We start from the raw sequence: 15,660 nt of genomic DNA on the forward strand, positions 1-15,660 counted from the left end.
TGATCAAACTTGCCATTTCTATCATCTTTATGAACATAGCATTTACTTCCAAAGATCTTAAAATAACTTATATTAGGTTTCTTGCCATACCAGATTTCATAAGGTGTCTTCAAAGTACCTTTCTTCAATTGAACTCGGTTCAAGGTGTAAACAACTGTGCTTATTGCTTCTCTCCAAACTGTTTGTGGAACCTTCTTCTCAATCATTAGTGTTCTAGCACAATCCACAATAGATCTATTTCTTCTTTCAGCTATTCCATTCAACTATGGAGTTCTCGGTGCAGAGACTTGTCTTTTAATACCATGATCATTACAAAATAGGTTGAAATCATCAGATGTGAACTCTCCTCCTCTATCCGATCTAAGACATTTCAGTTGTCTTCTTGTTTCATTTTCAACTCTAGCCTTGTACCACTTAAACATTTGAAAAGCTTCTGATTTTTCTTTTAAAAACATTACTGACATCATCCTTGAATAATCATCCACAAATAATATGAAATACTTATCACCATAATAACTTTGAACTTTCATAGGACCACAAAGATCAGTGCACAAGATCTAAAATTCCCTTAGAAGTGTAGGACTTACTTGTAAAGCTGGATCTTGTCATCTTACCCATTTGGCATCCTCGGCACATAGCATTCTCAAGTTTTTCAAGACTCGGTAGGCCTCTTACTCTATGCTTCTTACTTATTTTGATTAGATTATCAAAATTAACATGACAAAACCTTTTATGCTATAACCAGGTGTTATCAATCTTTGCATGCAAACACTTGTTGTGAGTAGAGTCAAGGTGAAATGTATTACCTTTTGTTTGTGTCCCGGTAGCAGCTAACTTTCCATTTTTGTCATGAACTTTGACAATTCCTTTTTGAAATTCTATTCGGTAACTTGTGCTGTTTAGCTGTGCTACACTCAACAAATTGTATTTCAAATCTTCAACCCAATAAACATCATTGCATCTTGCATTATCAAGAAGTGTTATGGATCCTTTACCTCTTACCGGACATGGTGCATCATTACCAAATCTAACATAGCCTCCATCATAATCTTCTAACATAACAAACTTGTGTTTATCTCCTTTCATATGATGTGAGCATCCACTATCTATAATCCAAGAATCATTAGTGTTTATGTGAGATATTAGGGCTTTTTCTTCATACCTTTCTTCATCTGATCCATCCTTGATAGCCACATAAACAACTTCCTCTGTATCAGTCTCATCTGATTTATCATCTTCAGGTTCCTCATCAGCAATTAAGCATGTCTTTCTATCTCTTCTTCTGAAGTCTCGGCGTCCTTTGTAATGATTATCTTTTTGTCTATCATCTCGTTAATCTCTCTTTTTAGTGAAATCTTTGTCAGGACATTTAGAAGCCATATGTCCAATCTTATCACAATTGAAACATTTCAAAGGTAGTTTTCCTTTATACTTACCTTTGCCTCTTGGTAACCTTTTGGCCAATAGTGCTTCAAATTCTTCTTGCTTTCTGATTTCTTTATACAGTTTGTGTACCTCCTCCATGTTCTTCCAAAATCTTTCACTTGCTCCACTATGATCTCCTTTAGAGTACTTATACTTTCTTTCATTGTAATCATTAGATTCATTTAGATGAAAATAACTAAATGCAGATTCAACTTTATTTACCGATGACCCACTGTTATCAAAATTACTTAACTCAAATGCATGTAGCTTACCAATCGTAGCATCCAAGGAAACTGACATATTAGGTACAAACCTCAATTCATTGATTGCAGAGACTCAGATTGCATAGGCAGGTAGAAGGGTTCTTAACAACTTACTTGTCACATCCTTTTCTTCAATAGTTCCTCGTGCTCCTTTGATTTGATTTACAATCTCCTTTAGTCTTGTACTGTACTGGGTTATGTTCTCACCTTCATTCATCCTCATAGATTCAAGTTGTCCTCTTAGACTATCAACTTTTACTCTTTGAACATGTTCATCCCTCCATATACAGATATGAGCTTAGTCCACATTGCCTTTGCATCATTACATCCTTCTAGATCATTAAACTCTGAATCGGTCAATGCAGATGTTATTTCAATCATTGCTTGAATATGTTCTTGCTTCGCTTTTATCTCTTCCATAGTCAATGGATAGGTGCTTAGTGCAACAAAATCATTCTCCAGATAGTATATAGCATATTCTCCAACTCATGATAGATGTAGCTTCATCCTTTTCTTCCATGTAGAGAAACTTGACTTGTTTAGCTTAGGTGCATCCCTCTTATACATCTTTGGATCTTTTAACTCAAGCGCCTTTAAAATTTCCTTTTGAAGTCCAAAGCTCTGATACCAATTGATAGTTCTGATACTTAATAAAAGTATAGATCCAATAGACAACAAGATGAGAGGGGGGGGGTGAATCATACAAACTTATTCATCCATAAAAACATCAGATTCAACCTCGGTAACATATATCAGTCATATAATAAAACTGTCAAACATGCAAACTCAAAAGCATATAAACAATATAAACCTCATAACACAAGATTTAACGTGGAAACCCAAATAGGGAAAAACCATTGTGGGATTTCGGACCCACTAAGAAATATACTCTTCTAGAGTATGCTCGGTTAAAAGCCAATCCTGTTAAAGATTACAAAACACATTGCTAGATGTGACCCGGTTAAGGGATTTCCCTTAGATCTATTAGGATCTTCACTTTGTTAGAAGTGAACTTGTCAAAGGATTTCAAACACTCATTTAGAATGTCACCTTGTTAGAGGATTTACATATAATACTGTTAAGTCCACTTGGTTAAGAGATTTCCTGTCACTTTCACAAAATAACAGTAATACAATCTATCTGCAATTTCACATCTAAAATGCTAAAGCAGATTCCTATTTGTTCAATACAATCTAGACATAGAACTAATCTTGTCTATTTGCTGGGCATCAATACTATGTTATTCTAATAGGTCTTCAAGCTTCCGTGCTCGTTAATCACTATGTAGCATCCCTGTGCATACACTTGCCCACATACATTGTTTATCAACAGTCCCTTATTTATAAACAATCTTCTAACCGCTTAATCTCCTTGATCACATTTCCCATGATCAATCATAGCCATCAGATCTTCAATCTTGTCCAGGTTCATTGTATCTTACGATCTGAAAAATGTTTTACCTCGCCTCAGAACTTGCACATTCATCTTGGAACTTGTGTTAGGGTAATGCGGTTCAATCTGAGCTGTAGATCTTCTTGCCGACTTTCCATTGCCTTAGATTCGTTAAAACTTCTTCCATGGCTTGCCAATCATTGATCCACTCTAGCTCATCGGCTTCTTTCATTAAATATCACATGTAAACATTTAATGCATTCTATTATAGCTCGGTTACAACTTGGTGAATACTAAACTTTACTTGGTAGACATTCTGTCTTCATTAACTGACTACGATAACCTTAGGGTTTACCGACTAGGTTCCTTAGGGTTTATCAACTAGGTTCTTTGCTTGATAACATAGTATAGTATTACCCTTTACATTTTACAACATATGTATGATGTTAAAACAATCTAAAACATCAAGATCTCATCATTGTCTGACTCGGTAGAGTTGCCCATTGAATAACTTATCCCCTTATTCATCATATTCTTTCCTATGTCTTTACCGACTTCTTTATAATCTTCATATCATATTTCTTAAGATATGGCAACATCATACTGAATTAGAAAATCAATTTCTTGACATCAATGACAAAATAATAATATCAAGATAGTAAAACATCTTTAATCAGTTATGTCCATAATCACCAACAACCTTCTCAATATCCTTGTTATATTGCCAACAGTGACAACTTTTGATAATTTTTGACAATCTTGTCAACATGACCTCATTATGACTCAAAATCCTATCCAATGACATCAAAGACACTTATTACATCAAGAATGGTCATGATTGACCTTATTACATCACATTAACTCAAAATCCTTCGGATATTGCATCATGGCCTCATTAAGGTAAGAAGACCTATTAGGTGCTCCTACACAAAGGCAATACAAATTAGGGAAGAGAAACATTATGCTTCAAAGAATTATCACACGGAAATTCATATGAGAAAAAAGTGCAATGGATGAAAATAGAATTGGGTAGTATTAGAACCTAACACCACTTTCATTCATACATTGGAATACAAAAGAACCTAAAAGATTGGTTCTCTTTGACTGACTCTTGTGAAAGAAAGTGAAGGAATAATTTTAGGGTTTCTATTCCTTCATTAATATGAAATAGAATGTGACAAATATAGGATAATTATAAACTAAGATAATAGGATGAATGAAAACAACTAGAACAACAACAACAACAACAACAATAGTCTGATATAGAAACAAAACTAAGACAAAAAGAACATATTTGGAAATGGGAATCTGATGTGCACTTGTGACTGAAAATTGGGCTTGATCTGGTAGGACCACAACACTGGGTTCTCTAGTCTTAGTGACTGTATTGATATAAAAAACTAAAAATTGCAAATTGAGACTGTCTTAAACTTGCTTGCCAAATCTAGGACTAACTGGGGAAGATCAAGGCACTGGATGCCTTGGTCTTGGTGGACTAGGGTGCTAGGTGCCCTAGTCTCGGTGGACTATGGAACTGGACACTCTGCTTCAGGCATTTTTTCCTTAAATTTGGCTGGATACTTTGTCTTTGGATTGTGATGTTGTTTTGATCTTCTCGTCTCAATTGGATACTCAAAACTGCACACAAGAAGGAAAGAAACAAGGTTGTGGATAGGGGTTTGCATAAAGTTAAACCTCGAGCTTGGAATTAACCCCAATTGAAATAGAAATTGAATTTGAATTGAAATAAAAAAGCTTGCCTTTTGAGGGCAAGGATGAATTGCTTGAATGTAAATAATTCTATCTTCAATAGGTGATGCAATTCTCTTAGGACAAGTCCTTTATGTGTTGATGCAATAACATGGTAAATCACATAAAATCCATCATAAAATAATACTTGAAACATAATTTGAAGATGCCTTGATGTAGTTTGCTACTCCTTGAATTAGATATGCTTTTGAATTGATGATAATGTTAGCATATGATAAGATTATGAAAATGAATTGAGAGGGATGCTTTATTTAGGGATTTCGCAATTAAAATCACCTTTGGGCCGACTTAAAATTAATAAAAATTGGCACAAAGAAGGATATGAACATTATAATACCACCAAATTAAGCTCTCAAAATTCGGGGAAAAAAGGTTGAGACCAGAATGCCGGTCGCTTTGGTTCGGCTAACTTTTTTTTGATTTTATAGGGATGTGAGATATCATAATTATAAAGTCAAATCCAACATGGTAGGTAAATCCAAGGTGCTTAGATATGCGAAAATGTTCTTTGAAGATTGAAATGAGGACATTATTAGGATTTTAATTAAAATAAAATAAAAAGGGGTACACTTAGGGTTAAGGGCCTAATTTTATGATATGTGAATTTTTGACAGAGGACTTTAGATATAATTAAACTAATAATTAAATACCTAAAGGAGCCTTATCAATACAGTAGGACACAATAAGGTGGGTGCTAATCTAAGCATGGAATTAGACAAATCTAATTAAGGGTGTGCAATTTACAATGCTACACAAAGAAACACTAATATCCTCAAATTTAATAACCTCAACCAAAGGTTTTCAGAATTTGAGGCAATAAAAATCACAATGATTGAGACACATTGCACAATTCTATCCACCTTGCTAAAGTTTTTAAGACAAACTCATCCAGATTTTATGGGGTGGGTCCCAAGCAAATTCTCAAAATAGAGACTTTCCTACATTCCATTAGCTTTTATTTACAATGTTTTTTGCATATTGTAGTCACAAAGAATAAAAGTAAAATGTCATAGTTGACTATGTAATAAATAACTATGTTTTGTATTTGTGTGTTAGTCCCTGACCAGTTGTTAGTTGTCGATTAGTAGTTACTAATGGTTTGACCAACATTAGCCTACCATATATGTGCTCTTGTTATTCATAGTTAGGGACTGCTCTGATGATATTTTGTACTTATTTTATATTTGAGAATTGATAATAAAGCAATATCTTTCTAAATTTGTTACAAGTTATTTTATTTCCTATGCTTTGTAATTCTGTATTTCCATTTACTCTACAAACCTATTAAAGTAGAATAAACAAGTAAACACGTACTTATTCTTTAAAAATTATCCCTTCTACAACATACAAAAAAAGGATACATAAATGCCAAAACATTTCCCCAAACCAAATACAACCATTCATCAACAAAATTGTGAGAAGAGAAATTGTCAAGAGTAAAACAAACAAAGAAGCTACTTGTAGCGTCCTAAAATTGCACCCCTTTGCAATTTTGACGTAATTTGGGGCCCTCACCTTAGTGTTCACATCCCTATGCCTAATTATACTTATAACATGCAAATTTGGCATCATTTTCACTTCATCCATCTCATAACCCCTTTGTTTGATCCCTAAAAAGGGATAGGACTAGGATGTGGCACTTTTGCTCATTGGGACCAAGGTGCCATACTTTGGTCCCCCTTAATTGGGGGGTCAGTGCAAGAAGATGAGTCCACTTTTTGGCCAAAAAGTGGAAGTGTTTTCCTTGATTTTCAGATTTTGTCTCATTTGAGCTTAAATTTTGAAACACTTGGAGATTGAATCTTGGAAAAGTCAATAATATAAAAGATAGCCCTCTGAGTGTGCTTTCCAAATATGTAATTTATTTTAATACCCACATAATAAAAAATAACTTTTGGAATGGAGTTCTAAAAACTATGTTTTAAAAATGCCTGTTTCAGGACCATACCATGCATGTGTACGACCCACACTTTTTGACACAATTCAAATTATTTTCTCAAACCATTTTGGGAAATGGTTTGTAACTCACTGAAGATTGATGAGCATATTTTTCTGTATTTTTTTTTAAAATATTTTATTTTTTATTAATTTTTTAATGACTGTAATTATGTTTTTAAAAATTTGACGTGTACGACCCACATAATTCGATGTAAACTTAACATTTTTTAATTTTTTTTTTTTAAATAGAAAAGAATTTTGTGTAGATTGATGACATATAATTTTTTTTTCAAAATTCATTAAAATAAAAAAGTTATTAAATTAAGAAAATTAGTTAATATTTTAATTTTATGGACTTGATTTAGTATAAATTAAATGAAAAATAGTTAAAATAATCATTTTAAAAATAAATTTACATATTTATAATCTAGACAGCATAATCTGAAATGGGTTTTTATTTCGTATAAAAATTCTCTAATTACAGGCACGTAAATGATTTCAGAAGATCATATTTGTGCTTTCATTCATGGAGATTTGAATTTTTAGGTCCATGTCTCAGGTATTGCCATCCTAGGCCTATCCCGGGCCTAATCCCGAGCCAAGTGGCGGGTTGTGGAATCAACTTCCACAAAATAGGCCCCCGTTTTTAAACAAGGGCGGCTTGTGGAAAAAAAAGAAAAAATACAATTTAGAAATGGGGGCCCGTTTTTAAAAGTGGGGGCTCGTTTCTAAAAAATGGGCCCCCGTTTTGTTTAAAAGTGGGCCCCCGTTTTATAACAATACGGGGGCCTGTTTATTTTTGCTTCGGGCCCCCGTTACCTTTCGGCTCGGGAGCCCGAAGCATAAACGAGCCCCCATTTTTTGAAAACGGGCCCCCGTTTATAAGAGTGCGTTTTCCAACGCACAGAATTCCACGAATTTGTGACTCATTACCTTGCACTTGCCCTGGGTCCCTCTTGCATCTTCAAAAAATGGGCGAGAAATCTCTCCCCGTGTTAGCCTATGTCAGAAAATTAACATTATTTTCAATAGGCAAGTATATAAGGAGGTTTTCCCCTCTCATTTTGACATATCTAGCATACAAGAGATACAAGGAGATCATGATACAAGGACGAAGTTATATTCAAGCATTGAAGGATTAATCATCAAGCATTTCTAGAGGTCTTCAAGGCTGCATTATTCATTCATTAATTGTGAAGAAACATTACATCATTCATTTGAAAGAAAGTGTGTGTGATTAGGGTTTTGTCGTGTTCATGCCATTTCAATTAACATATGTGATTAAATTCAAGAAGCAAAGCATCATTATTAGTCATTGCAGATCTAAGGTATATCTTTCCATCATTTATTTTAGTATTTGTAATATTTCAATCAAGGTTAATTCCTAAACCGGGGTTTGACTTAGGCAAGCTCATATTCCCAACCTATTTCTCTTCTTCTCGATGTGTAGGAAATAGGTATGGAGTTGTACTCTTCAGAATAGGCATTATTTGCAGAGATGAGTCAACTCTCTTTGACGTGAGAAAAAGTAGGAGGACTAGGGTGATGGGCACACTGGTCCCAACATTTTTGGAGCTTTTTCAAAGATCAGATCCAAATCTGGACATACTCCTCAGATCCAGGTGCAAGCTAAAATCTCGCATATGTAGCTCACTGCTTATGTAGTTTTACCTTCACTTTCAACAGTTTATCTAAATTCAACATTTTACGTCACAAAAGAGGGCAAAACAATTCATCCCCCCTTGAATCCAATTAGTATTTAGTCCTTTTCATTACTGATTTGTGACCAAATCTACTAGATTCCACCCTCTTTTGAATGTAATGGCAAATTAACGGTTTTCATCCCTCTAATGGTGGAAAATCTAATTTCTCACCCTTACATTTTGGTGAACTTGACGTCTTACACCTTTAATTCTAATTTATGTTATTAGATATGAGTTTTTTTTCAATTTCAAAATTCAAATTTTTATTTACAATTCTGATTTCCTTGCAAATTTTAAAAATTTAGAGGTTAATTTCAATAAAACCCTAATTTTTAAAATTCAAAATTAAGCTTGTGAATTGCTTAATTTGGATTAATTATTTTAGATTTGAGTGTTTTCCAATTTCAACATTCAAAATTTCACTTACAAGATTAGTTTCAAATTTAAATTTTTAAATTAAGTGGTTAATTTCAAAAACCCTAATTTAACATAAAAATAAAAAATTGAGCTTGTGGGTTGTCTAAATTTTGAATTACTTAGTTTAAAGATTTAATTCAAATTCAAATTCAAAATTGCAATCTTAGATCAAATTTCAAATTTAAATTTTAAAATTAAGTGGTTAATTACAAGAGCCCTAATTTTTAAATTTAAATTAGCCTTGTGGGTTGCTCAATTTTGGATTAATTATTTTAATTTTAAAATTGCAATCTTAGATCTAATTAAAAATTAAGAGGTTCCTTTCACAAGGCCCTAATTTTTTAAATTTGAATTTCCTAGTGGGCAATTTTAAATTTTAAAATTAAGAGGTTATTTTCACAAAGCCCTAATTTTTTAAATTTGCTTATGTAATTGAATGATTAAATTTTGCATTATTCAATTATTTTGCAAGTTTCAAATTTCAAATTTCAAACTTCAAAATTTGAATTTCAACTTTCAAATTCTCATTTTTCAAAATTTAAATCCGAAAATAAAAAAAGGAAAATCAAATTTGTGGATCTCATCAATTTACATAAATTAAGAAGTTTCATTTATAAAACCCTAATTTATTTTGACTAATTTGCTTAACTTAAATATTCATCACGAAAATTAATGGATTTGATTTATTTGCTATTTCACATTTGATTATATTGCTTTTTATGCACATTTATTATAATCATGTGTCAGATAATGACTTCTTTCACTCAATGTTACTTCTTTTCATTCATAGCTCTTTGACATATTGCATTTTTAGGATTTATAAGTTGCTTCCTTTTCACTAATTAGATCTCAAAGCTTTCATCTATCATGTACATTGTGTTATGGTGATGTTTTTGTCAAAATGCATTTCATATGTAGATCATCTAAAAGCTTTTGTAGATCCCAATCGTAGAGATGTTAATGGAAAACTTAATACTTGTACCTCTCCTAGAGTATATAATGAGAATGAAGAGAAAGCTAATACTCCTATCAATGACCTCTCTAATTTAGAGAAACCATTGAAGAACAACATGGCCCCATCTTCTTCTCATACACATACTCTAGTGCAAGGGGGGAAAAATAAAGATATTGGTATTTCCATCTCTCTAGATCCTCCTTCTTCTCCTAGAGCCTATCTTAGTTATCAAAACATTTGTAGAGAAGATGATGTTATGAATTTCATTCATGGTCTCCATCCCAACATAAAATTAATAAAATATGAGGCCTTAGATAATAAGGATCTCCCCTCTCAATCTACCAAATAGGATATGCACGATGAAAGAAAGCAAGAATCTCCTTCACAAGATATTCTTTCTTCATCTACTAATCCTTTAATTCATTATAAACATCCTTACACAAAAAACTTCAAAGAAATTTATTATAATGTTCCTTTGCCTTATCAATTAAAGAATTCTTATAGGAGTGGCTTTCATAGAATATCAAAACATGGTTTTAGAGGACAAGGACTTGGGAAATTTGAACAAGGAATTAGAGTTTCTATAACCCCTGCTACACAAATTAGTACATAAGGCCTAGGAAATGATCACAAATTTCCTATGGATGATGTCCTTAGGATTCAACACTTTGAAGATCATCATGCAAGTCAAAAAGCCATTCACATAGCTAAAAGTGTTTTTTCTTCAAAAGCTCCTTTTTATTCATTTCATAAAAACTCATGATCATCATGCTAATGATTTTCAAAATGCAATTAAAGAACTTAGTGGTAGTGGAAAAGTTAAAATCATTTATGACAACCCTTCTTCTAATAATAACACTTGTCCTCAATCTCAAAAAGAATAAGCCTACACCTATTGATGATCAAGAAAAATAGGACACTAGAATCTTTTGAAAATTGAAGTATGTCAAGAATGTTGTTTTTTATTTTGTGAAATTTAGCATTAGACATAAAGAAAGAAGAGGATATTTTCTTTTTCATCATGGTGGTTCTTATTCTCTTGGAAAGTGTAAAGCATTTAAGGATTTTTTTCAAGAACAATACGATCGTGCTCGTATATGTTTTTCAATAGATCTTGCTCTCTTTCTAGGTTAAAAGGTAGTGCCTTAGTACTCCTTTCACCCTCATGTTGTTCCTCACCCTATGACACAAGTAGTTAGCTTAATTGGGGGATAATTGTCATTAGTGGTGGTGCTTTTTTCAGTTTCAAACATCTTGGCATAGCAACATGATTCTCTTTCGCCTCTTTCCTATCTATTATCTTTAAAGTTTCACCATTTCCTTTAAGGATTACATTCTTCATAACTTGATATCCTTTCTTGCATAGAATTATCTTTCATGATAATGCACGGGTGTTCCTTGAATAGGACCTATTCTTTGAAATGGTACATCTCGTATGAATAATATCTCATAGGGAAATGTGTGATTCTTCCCCGTAATCTATCTTTGTCCTCTTGCTTGGGGGGCAAGGATGGCATTTTCCCTTTCTCTCTTGCTCTCTAAAGTATCACAATTACCTTTAGGGGTTGCATTTTCATGTGCTGATATCCTTTCTTGCATGGAACGATATGTCTCTTATGACTAATCCCTCCTTAGTGGAATTTGTGATCTTTCTCTCTTTCTCTCACTCTTTGAAGATTACCATTTATTTAAATTTGCATTTTACATATAATAATATCATTTCTTGCATTGGATATTTATTCATGTGAGTACATTGTGCATTTTCTTATGTTTTACCTCTCTATGGAAGTTGTGTAATTATTCTTATTGTCCTTGAACTTGGGGGCAATGATTTATCTCCCTGTCTCTCCCCTCTCTAAGGATACTTTTCCATTGTTGAGTGTGGATTGTTTCATGATTTTATGTCATTTCCTTGTGAGAAGCTATTGTTTTCTCAAGGTTTCTCTCTTATGCAAGAGGTGTATGTCCTCGGCTACAACCTCTTTTTCACTTGGTAATATACACCTATCATAAAATTAGCCCATCACATTGGTTCAAAAGTGTGTCATCCTTCATAAAGAATCTCTTTCACCTAGCAATAGGGGGAAGGTATGAATTCTTGTTCCCCTTCTTTTATTTTGGTAGAAGATGTTATATTTGTTTAAGAAACTCCTCTTGGAGGTAGATGCATTTCACACATCTTTTGAGAAAATATCTCTTTTCCTCCAAGGGTCTCCTTTACACTTGTCACAAGATATCTCTATTTCAACTATCTTATCCTTGCTTGAAGAGTATACCCTCTTTATCTTGGATTTATGACATTGATTCCTAAAGGATATCTCCTTGGTGTTGAAGGTTAGGTTTCCTTGTTTCTAGATTCCTTAAGACATCAACATAATGATATGTTGACATCTTAAGGGGGGTACCCACATTTCTCCCTTTGTACCATATTGTACTATATTTTTGCGTATCATTTTTTGCATATTTTAAACGGGGTGTTCATTATCAAAAACAGAGAAAACAAACTCTTACACAAGATGCTTCACACTTGAAACTAGACATAACAATGATATATGTCTTAAACAAGGTTACACATCACAAAAGCCAGAGCAAACTCTTACATGGGATGTCCTCAAAACCAACCATGTATCTATTATTCACCTCTTGGCATTTACACATTTGCCTCTTTGCATTTAAATAGTCTCCTCTTGGCATTTGCATTTACATTACATGTCTTAAACATATTGATGCACACTAAAAAAATGAGGCGATTCATACTTGAAACTAGACATCACTTGCACACATGCACGAGGATGAGTGGAACTAGCAAATAGGGCTAGACTATTCCTACTCTCCTCCCCAACATGTATCACCTAGATGCAAACACCTAGGGGTGAGGTATCTATGTCCTCTCTCATCATTCTTCTCATGGATCACCTAGAAAAGCATATCTAGTGTGTTTTCATGTTCTCTCTCTTCTTCTTGTCATGAAATCATAACTTTTCTATTGATAGTTCATGGATGATGCTTTCTTTGATCTTTTGTGTGATTGCTTATGTTCATGAGATGGTATTTATCAAGAATGATATTAGTTGTTGAGACATTTTGATATCGAGGTCTCTTTGGACGGTTGACTTGAAGTCTTGTTTTTGGTCTTTATCTTTTATTTGTTGTGTGTCTTTTGCCTTTGTTTTCTTTTTGTCTTTGTGTGACTTTTTTTGTTTATGTCTTGTTTTGTGTGCCCTTGCATATGTTTGATTGAGTTAAGATCCTAATATTGGGGGCTTGGTTTTTCAAAATTATTGATGTCTTATACTCCTTTTGATCTTGCTCCACATTCCTCCTCTTCTTCATCTATCTTTCTTCTATTTTATCATGAGTATTTGTGTAAGATAATACTCTTACTAAAGTGGGGCCTAAATGTAGCATTCTAAAATTGCACCCCTTTGTAATTTTGATCGCATTTGGGTCTCTCACCTTAGTGTTCACATTCCTATGCCCAATTAAGGCCTGATTATGCTGATACCATGCAAATTTGGCCTCATTTTCATTGTATCCACCACATAAACCCTCAGTTTGACCCCCAAAAAGGGATAAGACTCAGGCATAATGCTTCCGTCCTCATTGGGACCAGGGCACCACACTTTGGTCCTGCTTATTTGGGTCCCTCTTTTCCTCTCTCTTGCATCTTCAAAAATGGGTGGGAAATCTCTCCCAGTTTGCCTAAGTCGGAAAATTAACATTTTTTTTGACGGGAAAGTATATAAGGATGTTTCCCCCTCTCTTTTTTGACATATATCATACAAGAGATACACATAGATCATGATACAAGGGTGAAGTTATATTCACGCATTGAATAATTCATTATAAAACATTTCTAGAGGTCTTGAAGGTTGCATTCTTCATTCACTAATTCTGGAGCTAAATTAGATCATTCATTTGAAAGCATGTGTGTGTGATTAGGATTTTGTTGTGTTCATGCTATTTCATACAACATATGTGATTACATTCAAGAAGCAAAGAATCATTATCAATCTTTGTAGATTTGAGGTATAATTTTCCATCATTTATTTCAGTATTTGTAATATTTCAATCAAGGTTAATTCCTAAACTGGGGTTTGACTTAGGCAAGCCCCTATTGCCAACCTATTTCCCTTCTTTTTTGTGTGTAGGAAATAGGTACGGAGTTTTACTCTTCAGAATAGAAATTATATGCAGAGATGAATCAAACCTCTTTGGCGTTTGAAAAAGTAGGAGGACCAGGGTGATAGACACACCCGTCCTAACATTTTTGGAGCTTTTTCGGGGATCAAATCTGAATTTGCATATACTTCTCAGATCCATGTGCATGGGAAAATCTCACATCTGTAGCTCACTGTTTCTGCATTTTTACCTTGACTTTTCAACACTTTACCATAATTCAACATTTCAACTCACAAAAGGGAAAAAAAATCATCCCTACTTGAATCCAATCAGTATTTAGTCCTTTTGATTATTGATTTGTGACTGAATCTATTGGATTCCACTATTACTATACTCCACCAGAAACCACAAAAGCATCTCCAACAACATCATCTCTAAATGGCTTACCATCTTTTATAAATCCACTATCAAGCTTCCCAACACATTCAACTCCCTACATCAATATGCTATTGAAAAAACTTACACAAGCACAATTAATGCAAGAGCCAACAACTTATGAGGTGAGGGATAACATAAAAGAGCCATACTAATATTAATAAAAACAAAAATAAGTCCACCAAAACAACACAAACAAAAAATAGAACAAAGAGATAAAGGACAAGAGGTCAAAATTAAACAAAAGATAAAACTAAGGACATCAATATCACTAAGGCAAGAGCATAATAAAAGCAATGGATAAATACCATTCAACTTCCACCACCAACCCCAACCTAACACTCTCCTCCTTTTACCTTATCCAATTTCAATTCCTTAATTCTTATTAGAAAATTGAAAGTACCTAATGGAACCCTCTAATTCCTAAAGGTATCAAATGGTTTCTCCAAATTGCCTTTTGTCTTTTGTTCTTTCCCTTGGCCATCGATTCAAAATCATGCCACTACATTTCTAAGATGATATTTCTTTATATTTCTACAAGGCGTTCGAAAAAATTCCTACATTTTTCCCCACTAAAAATATTTCCACTTGCTTCAATTGCATTCAAAAGTGCTGCCTTTGTGGAACATGATGGAATGAACTTCCTCATTTAGTAAATTGTTCCAATGATGCTTCTTGTCTCTATAGCACTCTTTGACAAGGCGAATTGATTTAATAGCATCTTGTGTTGGATCAACTCTTAATAGTTGCAAGACTTGCTTCCAATGAGTTCAATTATCTTCCTACCTAGCATTGGAAACCAAAATAATACATATACACACTATGAAATATGTATCTATGAATAGCCTAAATGTATTATAATTTATCAACATTGTCAATGTAACAAGTGAACTATGTGTTCCAAAAGAAAGTGCCAAGAATTCATACAAATCTTGTTTCATTTTGAAAGTTGTCTTTCATGCATCTTCCTCCATAGAAATTTTGATGGTAAAAAAAACTATCCAATTTTATAAAATACTTGTTGATTTTGGTCCAACGAAATTATCAACTTGCAACAATGGATACTTGTTATTGATGGTGATCTTATGCAAGGCTATAAATCTATGTGTATTCTCTTAGAGCCATCTCTCTTTAATACAATGACAATGGATGACCTACATGGTGAAGTACTTGAACATAAACACCTTGCCCTAGAAACTTTTGGGGTTGTTTTTTTACTTCATCAATTTCCAAAAGAGAA

This window comes from Cryptomeria japonica, chromosome 7 (assembly GCF_030272615.1).
Source record: "Cryptomeria japonica chromosome 7, Sugi_1.0, whole genome shotgun sequence".
Lineage (NCBI taxonomy): Eukaryota > Viridiplantae > Streptophyta > Pinopsida > Cupressales > Cupressaceae > Cryptomeria > Cryptomeria japonica.